Genomic DNA, 14,201 nt, shown 5'->3' with positions numbered 1-14,201 from the left:
CAGGCTCTTCTTGAAGTAATCCTAAGATCATACATTTCCTATGGCTTCAACAACCTCCATCCGTATCCTGACTCATTCATTCAGCAAATATTCATTGAGCACCTACTAGGTACTGTGCTGGTACCTTTGATTCCTTCCTCTCCCTCATCTCCCATCCCTCATCCAGCAAACTCCACCAGTCCTCTGTCCAATAAACATACTCTGTCTCTCTACTTCTCTCCATGCCTGTGGCCTCCACTGTAATGCAGGCTACTGTCATCTCTCCCAGATCACTGCAACAGTCTCCTCCCCGGTCTCCCTGCTTGCATAGGCCATTCTCTACACAACAGCCAGAGCCCACTTTTAAATATATAAATCAGCTCATATCAGTCTCCCTGCTTTGAAGCCCTCCAAGGACTTCTGAATACACTTTGCATAACATCTAAGCTCTCTACTTTGACCTAGTAAGATACAGCCCTTGCCTAAATCTCTGATCTCATCCCATCCTTGTTTGCTATGCTCCCAGCTATAATTTGCTCCCTCTTGAGGGTCTTTGAACTTGCCTAAAATGTTCTCTCATCATCCACGTCTCAGTTCCAGTGTCAGCTCCTCAGGGAGGCCTTCCCTGATCATCCCAACTAAGTAGGCCCTGAGCCTGGTCAGTGTCGCATCGCATCTCCTGTTTTACTCTCTCCCAGCGCTTACTGTCATCTGCGGTTGTTTCATTTGTTGGTTTGCTTGTTCATTATATTTTTTCCCTGCCACTTGCATGTAAGCTCCATGAGAGTGGCAACTCTATTTGCCTTGTTCCTGATGAATCTCTAGCACCTAGAAGGTACTCAATGAATATCTGCTGAATGAATGAGTCGGGAGATGGATGGAGGTTGTTGAAGCCATGGGAAATGTATGATCTTAGGATTACTTCAAGAAGAGCCTGAAGAGTAGAATGAGATTCAGAAGAGATGGGCAGGGGAAGGAATTCTTACAAAGGCAGCTTGAAGGAACAACCAGAGTGTCTGACCCTCAGGTGTTTGGCTGAAGCAACTAGACACATGGTAGGTGCCATTCACTGAGGCTGGAAGACAAGGGGAGGAGCAAGCGGGGTTGGGGATTGCTTCAAGAACTGAGTTCTGGACATGCTAAATTTGAGATGTGTATGAGTCACCCAACTGGAGATCCTAAGTAGATGGCTAGTTAAAGAAGTCTAGATAGACTTCAGTGAGGTGGTCAGGGCTAGAGATGGAAGTTTAGAAATTGAATTCATCAATACAGATACAGTATTTAAAGCCCTGGGAATAAATAACCTAGGAAGAAAGCAGAGAATGAGAAAAAGGGGGCCTGATGCAGAGTTCTAATGTCTCCCACATTTGTATCTCCAGTCCTCACCTCCTTCTTCTAGGAGTTCCAGAACCACTATCAAATGCCTTACATAAACCCAGTGTGTCCCAAAATGACTCCATCGACTTCCTCTTCAAAACCGGTCCTCCTTCTGTATTCACCAGTCAGTTGGACCTCTTCGTAACATCTCCAGTACTGTTCCCCACCTTTCCATCCCCGTGACAGTTACCTTAGGTCATCAATCTCATCATTTCATGCCTGGATGACTACAATAGTTTCTTAGCTGATATCTCTGCCTCCAGTATTGACCCCCAACTGCTGCCAGTAGGGTCCTTCTAAAATCCCTTGATCATGGTACTTCCTTTCTTAAAACCTTTCAATGGTTTCCCATTGTTCAAGATAAAGTACAGGACTTCCCTGGTGGCGCAGTGGTTAAGAATCCGCCTGCCAATGCAGGGGACACAGGTTCGAGCCCTGGTCTGGGAAGATCCCACATGCCGCGGAGCAACTAAGCCCGTGCACCACAACTATTGAGCCCGTGTGCCACAACTACTGAAGCCCACGTGCCTAGAGCCCATGTTCCGCAACAACAGAAGCCACCGCAATGAGAAGCCCGCACACTGCAATGAAGAGCAGCCCCCGTTCACCGCAACTAGAGAAAGCCCATGTGCAGCAACGAAGACCCAATGCAGCCACAAATAAATAATTTATTTTTTAAAAGAAGATAAAGTACAAATTCTTATACCTAATGTATAAGGTCTTTCAGGACCTGCTTCCTGCTGACCTTTTCAATCCTGTCTTCCACTTACTCCCTCTCCCTTACACCCTAGGCATACCAATTTATCAATTGCCTTTAGTTCTCTGGATGCATCATCCTTGTTTATTTCTACAAACATGTACCTGCGATGCACCCCACCACTACCTGCTCTCCAGCCTTATGAAAAGTTTTGCCCTCCAACCAAGCCAACTTGCTCTCTTCTCTCTTGATGTCCCCTCAGCATCCTGAGCATCTTTATTTTCTGTAGTATCTTATTGTATTTCTATGTTCATGTAGCTCTCTCCCTCTACTAGCCTATAAGCTTAATGAGGGCAGGGATGGTACTTCCTTAGCTTTGTTTTACCAGCACCTAATATAGTGCCTAGCATATAGTAATCACATCAGCCAATATTTATCAAGTGCTTATCAGTGCCAAGTAATTCTATAAGTGCTTTACATGTATTGATTCATTTACAACAACCCTATGAGGCAGGTAGTATTATGCCCAATTGACAAATAGGAAATAAAGACAAATATGAAATTAAGTAACTTTGCTCAAGTTACACAGCTAGTAATGGATACAAGCCCAGTCAGTCTAGCTCCAGAGTCTGTGCTTGTAATCACTAGTCTCTCAGCAAATGCCTGTTCAATGAATGTGGAATTGGAAATGTGGGACATGTGACTTTTTTTCATGTTATTATTCTGACCTTGACTATTTCATCTTTTCTTTCATTAAAAACTCTCATTTCATTCAGAGCTCAGACACAATAAAGTTACAAAATCAAATAACAGATCCTGTGCTATGGAGCTCAAGGGAGTCAATAAGGGCAAATGTTATTATCCTCACACCTCCAGGCACTTAGCAAGTCAGGTTGATTTACTCATGTTCAGCGACGAGGGCCAAAGCACAGAAAAGTAAGATAGGACGAAACATCATAACATCTTAACATCAAAACATCCTGACAGCAACCATTTACTGAGAGCCTCATAGATGCCAGGCACTTTGTTGAGAGTTTTACATGGATTACCTCATTCAATCTTTCCAACAGCCCTCTGTGATGTCCGTACTGTTAGGCTCCCCATCTTACAGATGAGAAAATAGGCTCAAAGACGTTGGATAACTTGTGCGAGGTTGCAGAGTTAGTAAATGGCAAACCAGGATTTACACCAGGGCTGCCGGCTGCAGTCCGTGCTTTATTTTTTTTTAACATCTTTATTGGAGTATAATCGCTTCACAATGGTGTGTTAGTTTCTGCTTTATAACAAAGTGAATCAGCTATACATATACATATATCCCCATATCACCTCCCTCTTGCGTCTCCCTCCCACCCTCCCTATCCCACCCCTCTAGGTGGTCACAAAGCACCGAGCTGAGCTGATCTCCCTGTGCTATGTGGACCGCCCCACTCACCCTTGTCAACCGTGACTCTAGGGCTGCACTGCCCCCATTGGACAAACTAGCCATACACGGCTAGGTCAATTTATTTATTTACTTTTTAAATTTTATTGACGTATAGCTGATTTACAATGTTGTGCTAATTTCTGCTGTATAGCGAAAGTGACCCAGTTATAGATATATATATATATTCTTTTTCATATTCTCTTCCATTATGGTTTATCACAGGATACTGAATATAGTTCCCTGTGTTATATAGGACCTTGTTTATCCACCCTATATATACTAGTTTGCATCTGCTAATCCCAAACTCCCCATCCATCCCTCCCCCACCGCCTCTCCCCTTTGGTAACCATAAGTTTGTTTTCTATGTCTGTGAGTCTGTTTCTGTTCTGTAAATAAGCTCATTCGTGTCATATTTTAGGTTCCACATATAAGTGATATCATACATATGGTATTTGTCTTTCTCGTTCTGACTTAGTTCACTTAGGATGATAATCTCTAGGTCCATCCATGTTGCTGTAAATGCCATTATTTCATTCTTTTTATGGCTGAGTAATATTCCATTGTATACATGTACCATACCTTCTTTATCGACTCCTCTGTTGATGGACACCTAGGTTGTTTCCATGTCTTGGCTACTGTAAACAGTGCTGCTATGAACATTGGGGTGCGTGTATCTTTTCGAATTATGGCTTTCTACAGATATATGCACAGGAGTGGGACTGCTGGATCATATGGTAGCTCTATTTTTAGTTTTTTGAGGAACCACCATACTGTTCTCCATAGTGGCTGTATCAATTTACATTCCCACCAACAGTGTAGGAGGGTTCCCTTTTCTCCAGACCCTCTCCAGCACTTATTGTTTGTAGATTTTTTGATGATGGCCATTCTGACCAGTGTGAGGTGATATCTCATTGTAGTATTGATTTGCATTTCTCTAATAATTAGCAATGATGAGCATCTTTTCATGTAGGTCAATTTAAATTAATTAAAATTAACTACAACTAAAAATTCAGTTCCTCAGTCACACCAGCCACACTTTAAGTGCTCAAAAGCCACACGTGGCTAATGACTGCCACACTGGGGAGCACACACAAAGCACATTGCCCTCGTCACACAAGGCTGCATAGGTCAGCGTGGCACCAGAGTGTGCTGGCTATGACAGGGTAGGTTCGGTGAGCTGCTTCCAACTGCTGCCCCCCTTCTCACCACCCTGCCAGTCTGGCTCTTCTCACTTCAGCGTCTTGGGGAAACTTTGAGGCATACGTTAAGGTAATAACTTTCATTATCGTCCCCTCCATCATTCACCTCCTCAGTAATATCACCCTTTCTATCCACTGCCTGCAGTTCACCCTCGTGCCCCATCCCAGTCGCACCCTCCCCTCTCCAGTTCTGGGGAGACAGAGGTCCCGTTGTTATTCATTCTCATTGTGCCTCCAACCAACCCAGATGATCCAGTGCAGGACAGGCACTTTACAGCCACAAGAAGCAGAGATCCCTGACTGTCGTCCGCAGCCACACCCTGTCTCCCCACCTGCTGCTGGCTCAGCTCTCCAGAGGGAGGGCTCACCCTAACCCTGGCCCAGACGGCTGCTGAGGTGCAGCCTCCTGTGGCCACCACGACTCCAATATGATTTTGGAGCTGGTGAAAAGGACCTGGAACCTTTCTAAGATCACATGTTACCCAACGTCAATGAAATCTAATAGGATGCTAGAAGGCAGGCTGGTTATATATGATCTGCTCTGCACACAGGGACGAGTTGGGAAGAAAGGAGACAAAGCAGCCAGGGATAGAGGAGCTAAATAAGATACACTCAATTACCCACGGTCATGGAGAACAGACATGGCAGCTTATTAAAGCCAGTCAATAATCCCAGAGGCACTCTGGAATCCATCATACGACGCAGCCATAACCTACCTCTGAACCCCAGCGGATTTATCCATCTAATTAATTTTTCTCAGACTGATATTAAAATAAGTATATATTTTCCAAGCTGATTCTAACTGATGTCTAGAGAAGTGGGCAATGGCATGCATACTGGGAAGGGTAAAGACAGCCTAAAACGATTAATTTGCCACCGAAAATCTCAATGTATGTATTTGAGAGTCACCTGTACACACTGTCCAAAGAATTCTGCCTGTCAAAGCAACTAAAGGGTTGAGCCACCTAAGACTCTTCGCGGAGGCCCACATCGAAGATGTAGGAAATGGTCAAGTCAAGCTGGATGTCTCTCAGTCCATAATGCCCCCAGTCACAAAGTCAGAGACACCCTGCTGATTCCCAAAAGGTTCTCATGCAGAAGCAACTTCACTCCAGAGCATGCCACTTAACAGCAGGGGCTACAGTAGGGAAAGGAGGGGTGGGCAGGCTCTGTCCCCATCCCCGTGACGTGTGGGCCACACCACCTCTGAAAACACAGCTGTAAAACAGGGACAGTAAGCGCCACTCAGGGTTCTGCTCCAGTCATGCTTGAAGTGGGTAGAGCAGAGTGATAATGGAGCGTGGAAAGGACAAGGGGGCAGAAGAATCAACATTCCTGAAAGCAAGAGCACTCACGAGACATGTATTGGTTTCTGTTTTCCCTCCGAAGGGGAGAAAGTAGGTCAACACACTCAAAGAACTGTGACCAGGAACAGTGGGTCTGAGAGGGAGCCACCGGCTGAGCCCTGCCAAGGCGAAGCAGTGAGACACATGCCTTTCACTTTCAGGCATTTGTCTGAGGTCACTTGGCCTCGGGAAAAACTCGGGCTGTGAATCCCTTGGTGTGTATTCTCTGCAGGCCCTCGGAGTTGGGTGCAAGGGGAGCCTCGCGTTTTAAGACAGACATCTAAATGATTGGCTGGCGTGAGCTGGCAGGCACAGGAATGTTCATGAGCAGACTGCCTGCTTTGGCTCTCGGACAAGGTGGACAAGGCTCGGGGCAGCGTGGCTAAATATAGGCAGCACAGGGGGCCCAGAAAGCAGGAGGGCTCAGTTTCATCCCCAGGTCTCTCGGTTAACCTGAGGCAAACTCCCTGAGTGTCTTTCTTTCATGGACTGACTTATTCTTGGTAAGGCAGGAGCACTGAGGAAGCTTTCCCAGGCCTAGAGCAGGGGGTCACACTGAGTCTGCTGCATTTTCTTGCCTCATCTTCCCTCAACGACCCAAGTCTGGGGAAAAGACCGTTTGTGATCAGGTGGGAGGTGGAGTCGCCGATTCACGTATGGAGACAGGACAAGCTGTGATGACCCGCTGGCGGCCACACGAGGCCCCCTCAACAAGGTTGCTGCCCAGCCAGAGCCAGAAGGAGGCTGACTGACCCCTGGTCTAAAGGCAGAGGTGGCAGAGAAGCATACCAGAGGCGCCAAATCAGAACTCTTGCTGCATAGCACACAGCTACGAGGCAAGCAGTGTGAAACCCAGGAATTTAGGTAGGCAGTTTTAGGAGGAAGTTCAAAACCCAGGCAGTTCCCGCCCTCTGCCACTGCTCATATGCCATTCCTTTCCTCAGCAAGACTCTACTTGGACAGAAGCAAGAACCCAGACCAAGGCGGCTGCTTGTCCAGTCCAGTTAGGGGGCAGTGTTCTTAGGAAAAACCATGGAGCAGGGGAGGCCGAGCCCAAGGAAACTCTTCAGTATTTCCCGCCCCAAGGCCCTCGGCCCTACCCTCATTCCTGGACACTTCCGCCAGAAGTCACTATATCCCTGGGTGGCAGGAATACCTGGGAGGAGCTGCTTTTTTTTTTCCGATTATAAAACTGATAAGTGATTATTGTATAAAATTGAGAGCATAAAGGAAAATAGAAACTAGAAAATTTTAAAAATCCCTATAATCCCATCACCTAAAGATTACTACCGTTAACAGCCTTTATGTAAATTTGGAGTAGTCAGGCCTGGATTCAAGCCCTGGCTCTATTGCTTACTTACAGTGTGACTTTGGGCAAGTTACATAAGCTCTCTGAACCTCAGCTTTCTTATCTGCAAAATGAGAATAATCATAGCACTCACCTTAAAGTGTTGTTTCAAGGATCCGAGAATTCCCGTGAAGAGGTGTAGTCGTCCCTGGCAAATAGTAAGTGATCAATAAGTGCTGGCCATCATCACCACCATCATCATCATCATTCTACGTGCCTGTATTCAAAACCCTCCATAACGATGGCTGCATAATATTTCACCTTGTGATGGTACTATTTCCTGAGTGTTAAACATCTATCTTGCTTCCAAGATTTCGGTATTACAAAACTGCTGCAAGGAACATTCTTGCACATAATCTCTGATCATTTCCTTAACATGAATCTCCTAGAATTGAGTTTACTGGGAAAAAGAATATGAACATTTTTTAGGCCCTTGTTCCAGACTGTAGAATGGCTTTCTAGAAAGGTTGTACTCACTTACATGTCTAGCAGCAGGGCATATAAGTACCTATCTCTTCATACTTTCACCAACACTGAGTAATAACATTTTTAAAAAGTCTTTGCCAATTTGATAAGGGAAATGGTGTTTTGTTTTCACTTGTAGGACTTTGACCATAAGGGAGGATACACATTTTAAGCTAACTCTCTGTTAAACTCTCTGGGAACACGTGAGTTCCTGTATGGGAGGAGTCCCTATACTTTAGTTTTGCTTTCTTAAAATATTTTAAGTCTCTTTCCCTTAGTAACTGACATACTTGTAATAAAAGCTATGCTGGTTTATAATAGCATATAACTGAAAGAAGAAAATGCTTGTCTTTTTTTAATGGACCTGTACATACACATAAAAACATACACAGGGCTCCCCTGGTGGCGCAGTGGTTGAGAGTCTGCCTGCCAATGCAGGGGACACGGGTTCGAGCCCTGGTCTGGGAGGATCCCACATGCCGCGGAGCAGCTAGGCCCGTGAGCCACAACTACTGAGCCTGCGCGTCTGGAGCCTGTGCTCCGCAACGAGAGGCCGCGACAGTGAGAGGCCCACGCACCACGATGAACAGTGGCCCCCGCTTGCCACAACTAGAGAAAGCCCTCGCACAGAAACGAAGACCCAACACAGCAAAAATAAATAAATTAATTAATAAACTCCTACCCCCAAGATCTAAAAAAAAAAAAACACATACACAATTTTCCCCAGGCATGTGAGTAAATAAATTACTCTCCCTCAAACTTAGCATATCACTTGGATATAGTTACACGTGTTAGTTCAATTTCAAAGTCATGCCCCCAACGTCAGTATAATTTTAACATTTTCCATTCAAGCTTAAGTGTCAGTTATAAGTCAGGATTCTGATTTTCCATCTTTTTTCCCCCCTCAACCTGTTAGATAGGTCAGAGTTCTTAGTTGCAAACTACAGAATCCACTCTGACTAGTTTAAGTAGAAAGAAAATTTATTGAAGAATATTAGACAGTTCCAGGATCTCTTGAGACCCATAAAGTCAGGCTCTGAAGAAGCCAGAAGCATGGTGCAAGTACACTGGTAGCACTGCTCTGGCAAAAACACCACTGCCCCTACCCTGCAGAAGACAGAAGTGCCCCACGATCCTTGCCTTCCATTTGGAATTTTCAGGCTGCTGGTATCTCCCTTCCAACAGCCCCTAGAAGCCCATCAAAGAGAGCAATGGGCTGGAGAGATTCGAGCTGCTCGATGGGGCCCCTCTGCAGTCTGCTGGTTTCTGCTGTCCAGGACAGCAGGACTGACATGCCCTATGTTGGATACCGGAAAGCACAGAGAAGTTTTCTGCATGTTTTGCTGGTTCTCACCCAACTTTCCAGTAGAATGTAAACTTTTAAGGGCAGAGACCGGCTCGTCACTGTTAAGTAGTCACATACTGATTATTTATTAATTATCTGCTACATGCACCAACAAATATTTCTGAATGCCTACTCTGAATTTGCCATGGTGCTGGGTGCTGGGGATATAAACTGTGGACTAGATAGAAAAGCGTCTTCTCTCACAAGCTTACATTCCAGCCAGCGCTGAGTGACAGCAAATATATAAACAATCATGATTTCAGGTGAGGCAAGAGGCAAGGCTACCAGGCAAGGCTGGTCAGAGAAGGTCTCTATGAGGGGCTGACGGTGGGAATAAAATGCTAAGGATGAGAAGGATCCAAGCATTTGAAGAGTTAGGGGAAGAACAGTCCTGGAAGAAGGAATATCACACAAGGAGGACACAGACTGACCCACCGGCTCTGGGGCTGGAGCATGATGAGGGAGCAGGGCAGTGAAATGCTTGCATTTTAATCCGAGCACATTGGAGCCACTGGAGGCTGTGAATGGCAGGGAGTGACAACATCTGCTACACATTTTGAAGGATCACTCTGGGTGGTGAGGGGAGAACACACCATAAGGGAGACAAACAGAAACATTAAGAAGGTCAGTAACGCAGATGGAAGATGATGGTGGATTGGAGCAGGGTGCTCGAAAGAATGGGAGGTGGGCACATTTGGGATACGCCTCAGAGTTCAAATCAACAGGAATTACAGATTGGCTGTGGGAGGTGAGAGGAAGAGGAGAATCAAGGATGATGCCCAGATCTGGGGGCTTGAGCAATAGAGCAACTGATGCTGACAGTTGAGATGGGAAAGAGTGGTTGGGGGCGGGGCGGTTCGAGTTCACATTTTGACAGGTTCACGTGCCAGTGTCTACGGGACTGGATGGGGTGAGTAGATAGTGACGTGTATCTGAGTGGAGCTCGGAGGAGACGCCAGGTCTTGTGTTGCCCCACACTGAGCACTCTGAGAGGGGACATGAACTGTACCAGACACAGCTTGGAAGAAGGAGTTAAAACAGAAGGTCTTGTCAATCAGTCCTTGTGTGTCTCCAGGGGAGCCTGGCATCATAATTGACCCTTGACCTACCCCGGGGACTATGGCCCTCAGAAGGCTTTTTTATGTCTCTGATTGACCTTGTTGTTTTACGTATCTGTCCAGAGAAATGGGGCATGTTTGTACCAGTTCAGGGAGGACCTCTCAGGAGTGTTTGAGAAGAGCCATGATGTACCTGCTTTCGATGCTGGAGTCCTGAGTTTTGTTTCATAAACACCTCAGACCCTGAGACTTGGTGGACTTTCCTGGGCATAGACATGTCACAGGTGTCCCTGTAGTTTGCTGTGAGCTGCTCCTGTGTGGCCCTGGGTAGGGAAGAACTTGGAAGCCTGTGCCTGAGCGATGCGTATATTTTTCCCACTGCCTTTCTCTGTATCCTTTGCTGTAAGAAACCTTAGCTGTGACTAAAACCCACTGTTGAATCTTATGAGTCCTTCTAGTGAATCACCCAACTTGAAGTGGCTGTGAGCCCCCCGAAACACAGCCTTTGCCCTCAAGGGGCTTAAGCTTTGGCTGAAGAGGAGAAAGGAAGAAACATGAAGCAACAGTGACCCAAGCAGGACAATATATTTATATAGCATAGTCCGCCCGAGGACAGGGAGTAAGTCTTTATTCATCTTTATATCCCCCAAAGAGGGCTGGGGAACTGCAAGGGCCTCGGTAAAAGTTTGCTGAACTTCACGCAAGAGGTGGAACTTCCTGGATGGTGAGGATTTTCAATAAGCTAAGAAGAGAGGGAAGGCCTGCCAATTGGAGAAAACAACTTGATGGAGGCCCAAAAGCAAGAACAGGCAGGGTTTGTTTGTAGAAAGCTGTCCTCTCAGTCTCCCTGCTCCACAATGCCTGGCTCAGTCACCAAACAGTGGGCATTTAATAAAGTCGGCCACTTGTCAGGTATCCGGGCCCAAGTTTGCTGCCACACCCTCTCCAGCCTCCACTCCTGCTTTTCTGGGCAGCGCTAAGGATGAGAGGTGAGGGCACAGCTAATTCCTCCTGCACCCGCTCAAGTCACTTGCAAGAGAGTAAACTGCAGCTGAGATGTCTAGTTCCAAATCTTACTGCAGCACAGTTAGCTGGGCTGATCTCCCTGTGATTCTGAGATAAAATTCCAGATGGGACTACAATACCTCTATTAATCCTGAATTCCATGTCAGTTCCAAAATCAAAACTCCCAGAACTTAGGCATCTCTAATACAATCTTGCCCAATTCCCTGGGCAGCTTTCAAAAGAAATAGATTCATGACTTCTTCACCACAAGAGAGGCTCAGGTGAAGGGAGATATGGAGACCAAGGAAAAGAGAAGGCACTCTCAAGAACGGACCAGAACATTTCTGTCTGCATGAACAGGAAAGAGAATGGAAGGACGAGCACTTGGACGTTATAGAGATCATCGAATGCAACCGTTGCCCCTCCCCCTCCAACAGATGAAGAAGAGATTTGTCTAGCATGGAAGCAACCTAAGTGTCCACCGACAGATGAATGGATAAAGAAGATGTGGCACATATATACAATGGAATATTACTCAGCCATAAAAAGAAACGAAATTGAGTTATTTGTAGTGAGGTGGATGGACCTAGAGTCTGTCATACAGAGTGAAGTAAGTCAGAAAGAGAAAAACAAATACCGTATGCTAACACATATATATGGAATCTAGAAAAAAAAAAAAGGTTCTGACGAACCGAGGGGCAGGACAGGAATAAAGACACAGACATAGAGAATGGACTTGAGGACACGGGGAGGGGGAAGGGTAAGCTGGGACAAAGTGAGAGAGTAGCACTGACATATATACACTACCAAATGTAAAATATATAGCTAGTGGGAAGCAGCCACATAGCACAGGGAGATCAGCTCCGTGCTGTGTGTCCACCTAGAGGGGTGGGATAGGGAGGGTGGGAGGGAGGGAGATGCAAGAGGGAGGGGATATGGGGATATATGTATATGTATAGCTGATTCACTTTGTTATAAAGCAGAAACTAAAACACCATTGTAAAGCAATTATACTCCAATAAAGATGTTAAAAAAAAAAGAGAGAGAGAGAGAGAAATTTGTCTAGGACCACACAACTGCTCCAGGACCAGAACCCGGTTTTCCTGATTTCCAGTCCAGTGCTTTACCACATTTTAGTGGTATTCAGCCCTATTCAGTAGTTCTACTGCCATAAGAATCATCCCCAAAGAAGGGGGATGCGTTAAATTTCCAAATTAGCAACCACCCCTTGGTGAAGCACGTTAAGGGCCAGCACAGCCGCGGCAGCACAATTGCAAGGGCTAAGTGAGACATGTTTCTCACTGCTTTACAGGCTCTGCAGCCTCACTGCTGCTTTGCTTTGAGCCAAGTCAATCACGCTCTGTGTCATGGGGTGGGGGGTCAGGCAGGGAGAGGAGTGAACAAAACAGACTTTCCTGCCGGCAGAGGTGCGTGGCCAGACTATTAATTGACCAGCGAAAGGAAGGAGGCAATTGCAGATGCACATGACGGCAGCAGAAAGCCCTGGCCCGACCAGCATCCCTCCCACCCAAGGCCTGCCAGTTCACAGCAGCCGGTCAGAAAGCTCATGGCCATGAGAACGGGATAGGTTGCCAGAGTGGAATATGCACATCAGCCTCTGCGCCCTGCCCAGACTTCTGACTCAGAGGTGGTGACGAAGAGGCTGGGCTGGTCCAGCAGCACAGTGAACCCAGACGACAGGCTGGCAGCGACTTCTTTGAGGACCGAAATCACTTCCTGTTTGGGAACCCCAAACCCTGAGCTGCACTCCCACACAGCTCGGGCCTCCACAGAGGATCACAGGTGGCTTCTAGGCCAATCGTAAAAATGTCAGAAAAAGCCTAGAGGTAGTTAAGGGAGCCTTAGATAAAGTCTGAAATGCGACGCCTCTACTGAGTACCAAATGCGAGAACGAATGAATTCAGGATTCAAATCACATTCTTACTCAACGCCTGAATCACTCTCACAAAACAAGACTGAGATTCAGCTCCTCTCAGGGCTTCAAATCCTCACCATAAAAAAGCATTATATTGTCATCACAGGAAATACCCCATAATTCTAGCTTAGGTGAGGTACGGCAGAGTTAGAAATAACTGGATTTGTACAGATAAGGGAATCATATCCTTTAAACACCAAAACATTTAAACAGTATCTTTGATGACATGAAATATACGTGCATATATTACACGCTTCCCAGATTTCTTAATTCACTCGATGTTCTTCTGGCTAACTCAGAGTAATCAGAATCAACATGCTTTATTATGTTATGCCATTTTGTTTTTCTGTCTCTTTTCAGGATATCAGGCCTTCAGCCAGCACTTCCTCTGTCAGTATCTCTGAGCTTCTTCCCCCCCATCCCCCACTCCAACATCTCTTCCTGTTGCTTCTAATCTGTACAGTTAGGAACCAGATTACAAAACTCTTTATAGCTATGTAACAAGCAAGGCACTAGAAAATAAAGTGCCTTGGGGAATAAAGTTTGTGGCTTTAGTGCTATCTCTGTGTGTTTAAGGGAGTTTGTGGCTATTCTTTCCAGGTTTGGGGAAAATTTCCAGAGAACAGAACCTGGCCTGGGGTTAAGTGCTGTGCTACTGAATATTTGCCTGGGATCAGGCCAGGTCTCAAAATCCCCTGTGCCCACACCAACTCCCTGGCTCGGACAGCTCTGAGTGACAGAAAATTGGGAAGAATAACCAAGAATAAACATGAGGCCGTGCCAGATTCTTCTTTCAGAAAGTGAAGTGCTGACAAAGTAAGGGCTTGGGGAATCTGCTCTAACCTCCAACAGAGGAGCATCCCTGCACTATCCCCAGAACTGTGAAGCACTGAGGAAATTAAAAAGGTGAGTTCTCAGAACTAGAACCAAAAAATCTTAAAATTTGTATGGAGACAAAAAAGACTCCGAATAGCCAAAGCAATCTTGAGAAAGAAAAACGGAGCTGGAGGAATCAGGCTCCCT

General features: G+C 46.0%; 1 long non-coding RNA gene across 4 annotated transcripts in view; it reads right to left on the bottom strand.

The window, feature by feature from the left end:
- Positions 1-14,201, bottom strand: part of LOC113610926 (uncharacterized) — an 83,905-nt gene that overhangs the window by 49,396 nt on the left and 20,308 nt on the right. For all 4 annotated transcript variants that reach the window (XR_003429293.1, XR_003429294.1, XR_003429296.1 and 1 more), the window contains one exon: positions 7,464-7,517. This is a non-coding gene — a long non-coding RNA (uncharacterized LOC113610926). The remainder of the gene's footprint in view (positions 1-7,463; positions 7,518-14,201) is intronic.

This window comes from Aethalodelphis obliquidens, unplaced genomic scaffold, assembly GCF_003676395.1.
Source record: "Aethalodelphis obliquidens isolate GAN/ISIS:26980383/991018 unplaced genomic scaffold, ASM367639v1 scaffold66, whole genome shotgun sequence".
Taxonomy (NCBI): domain Eukaryota; kingdom Metazoa; phylum Chordata; class Mammalia; order Artiodactyla; family Delphinidae; genus Aethalodelphis; species Aethalodelphis obliquidens.
Note: the sequence above shows the minus strand (reverse complement) of the source record. Positions and strands in the feature narration are given on the sequence as shown.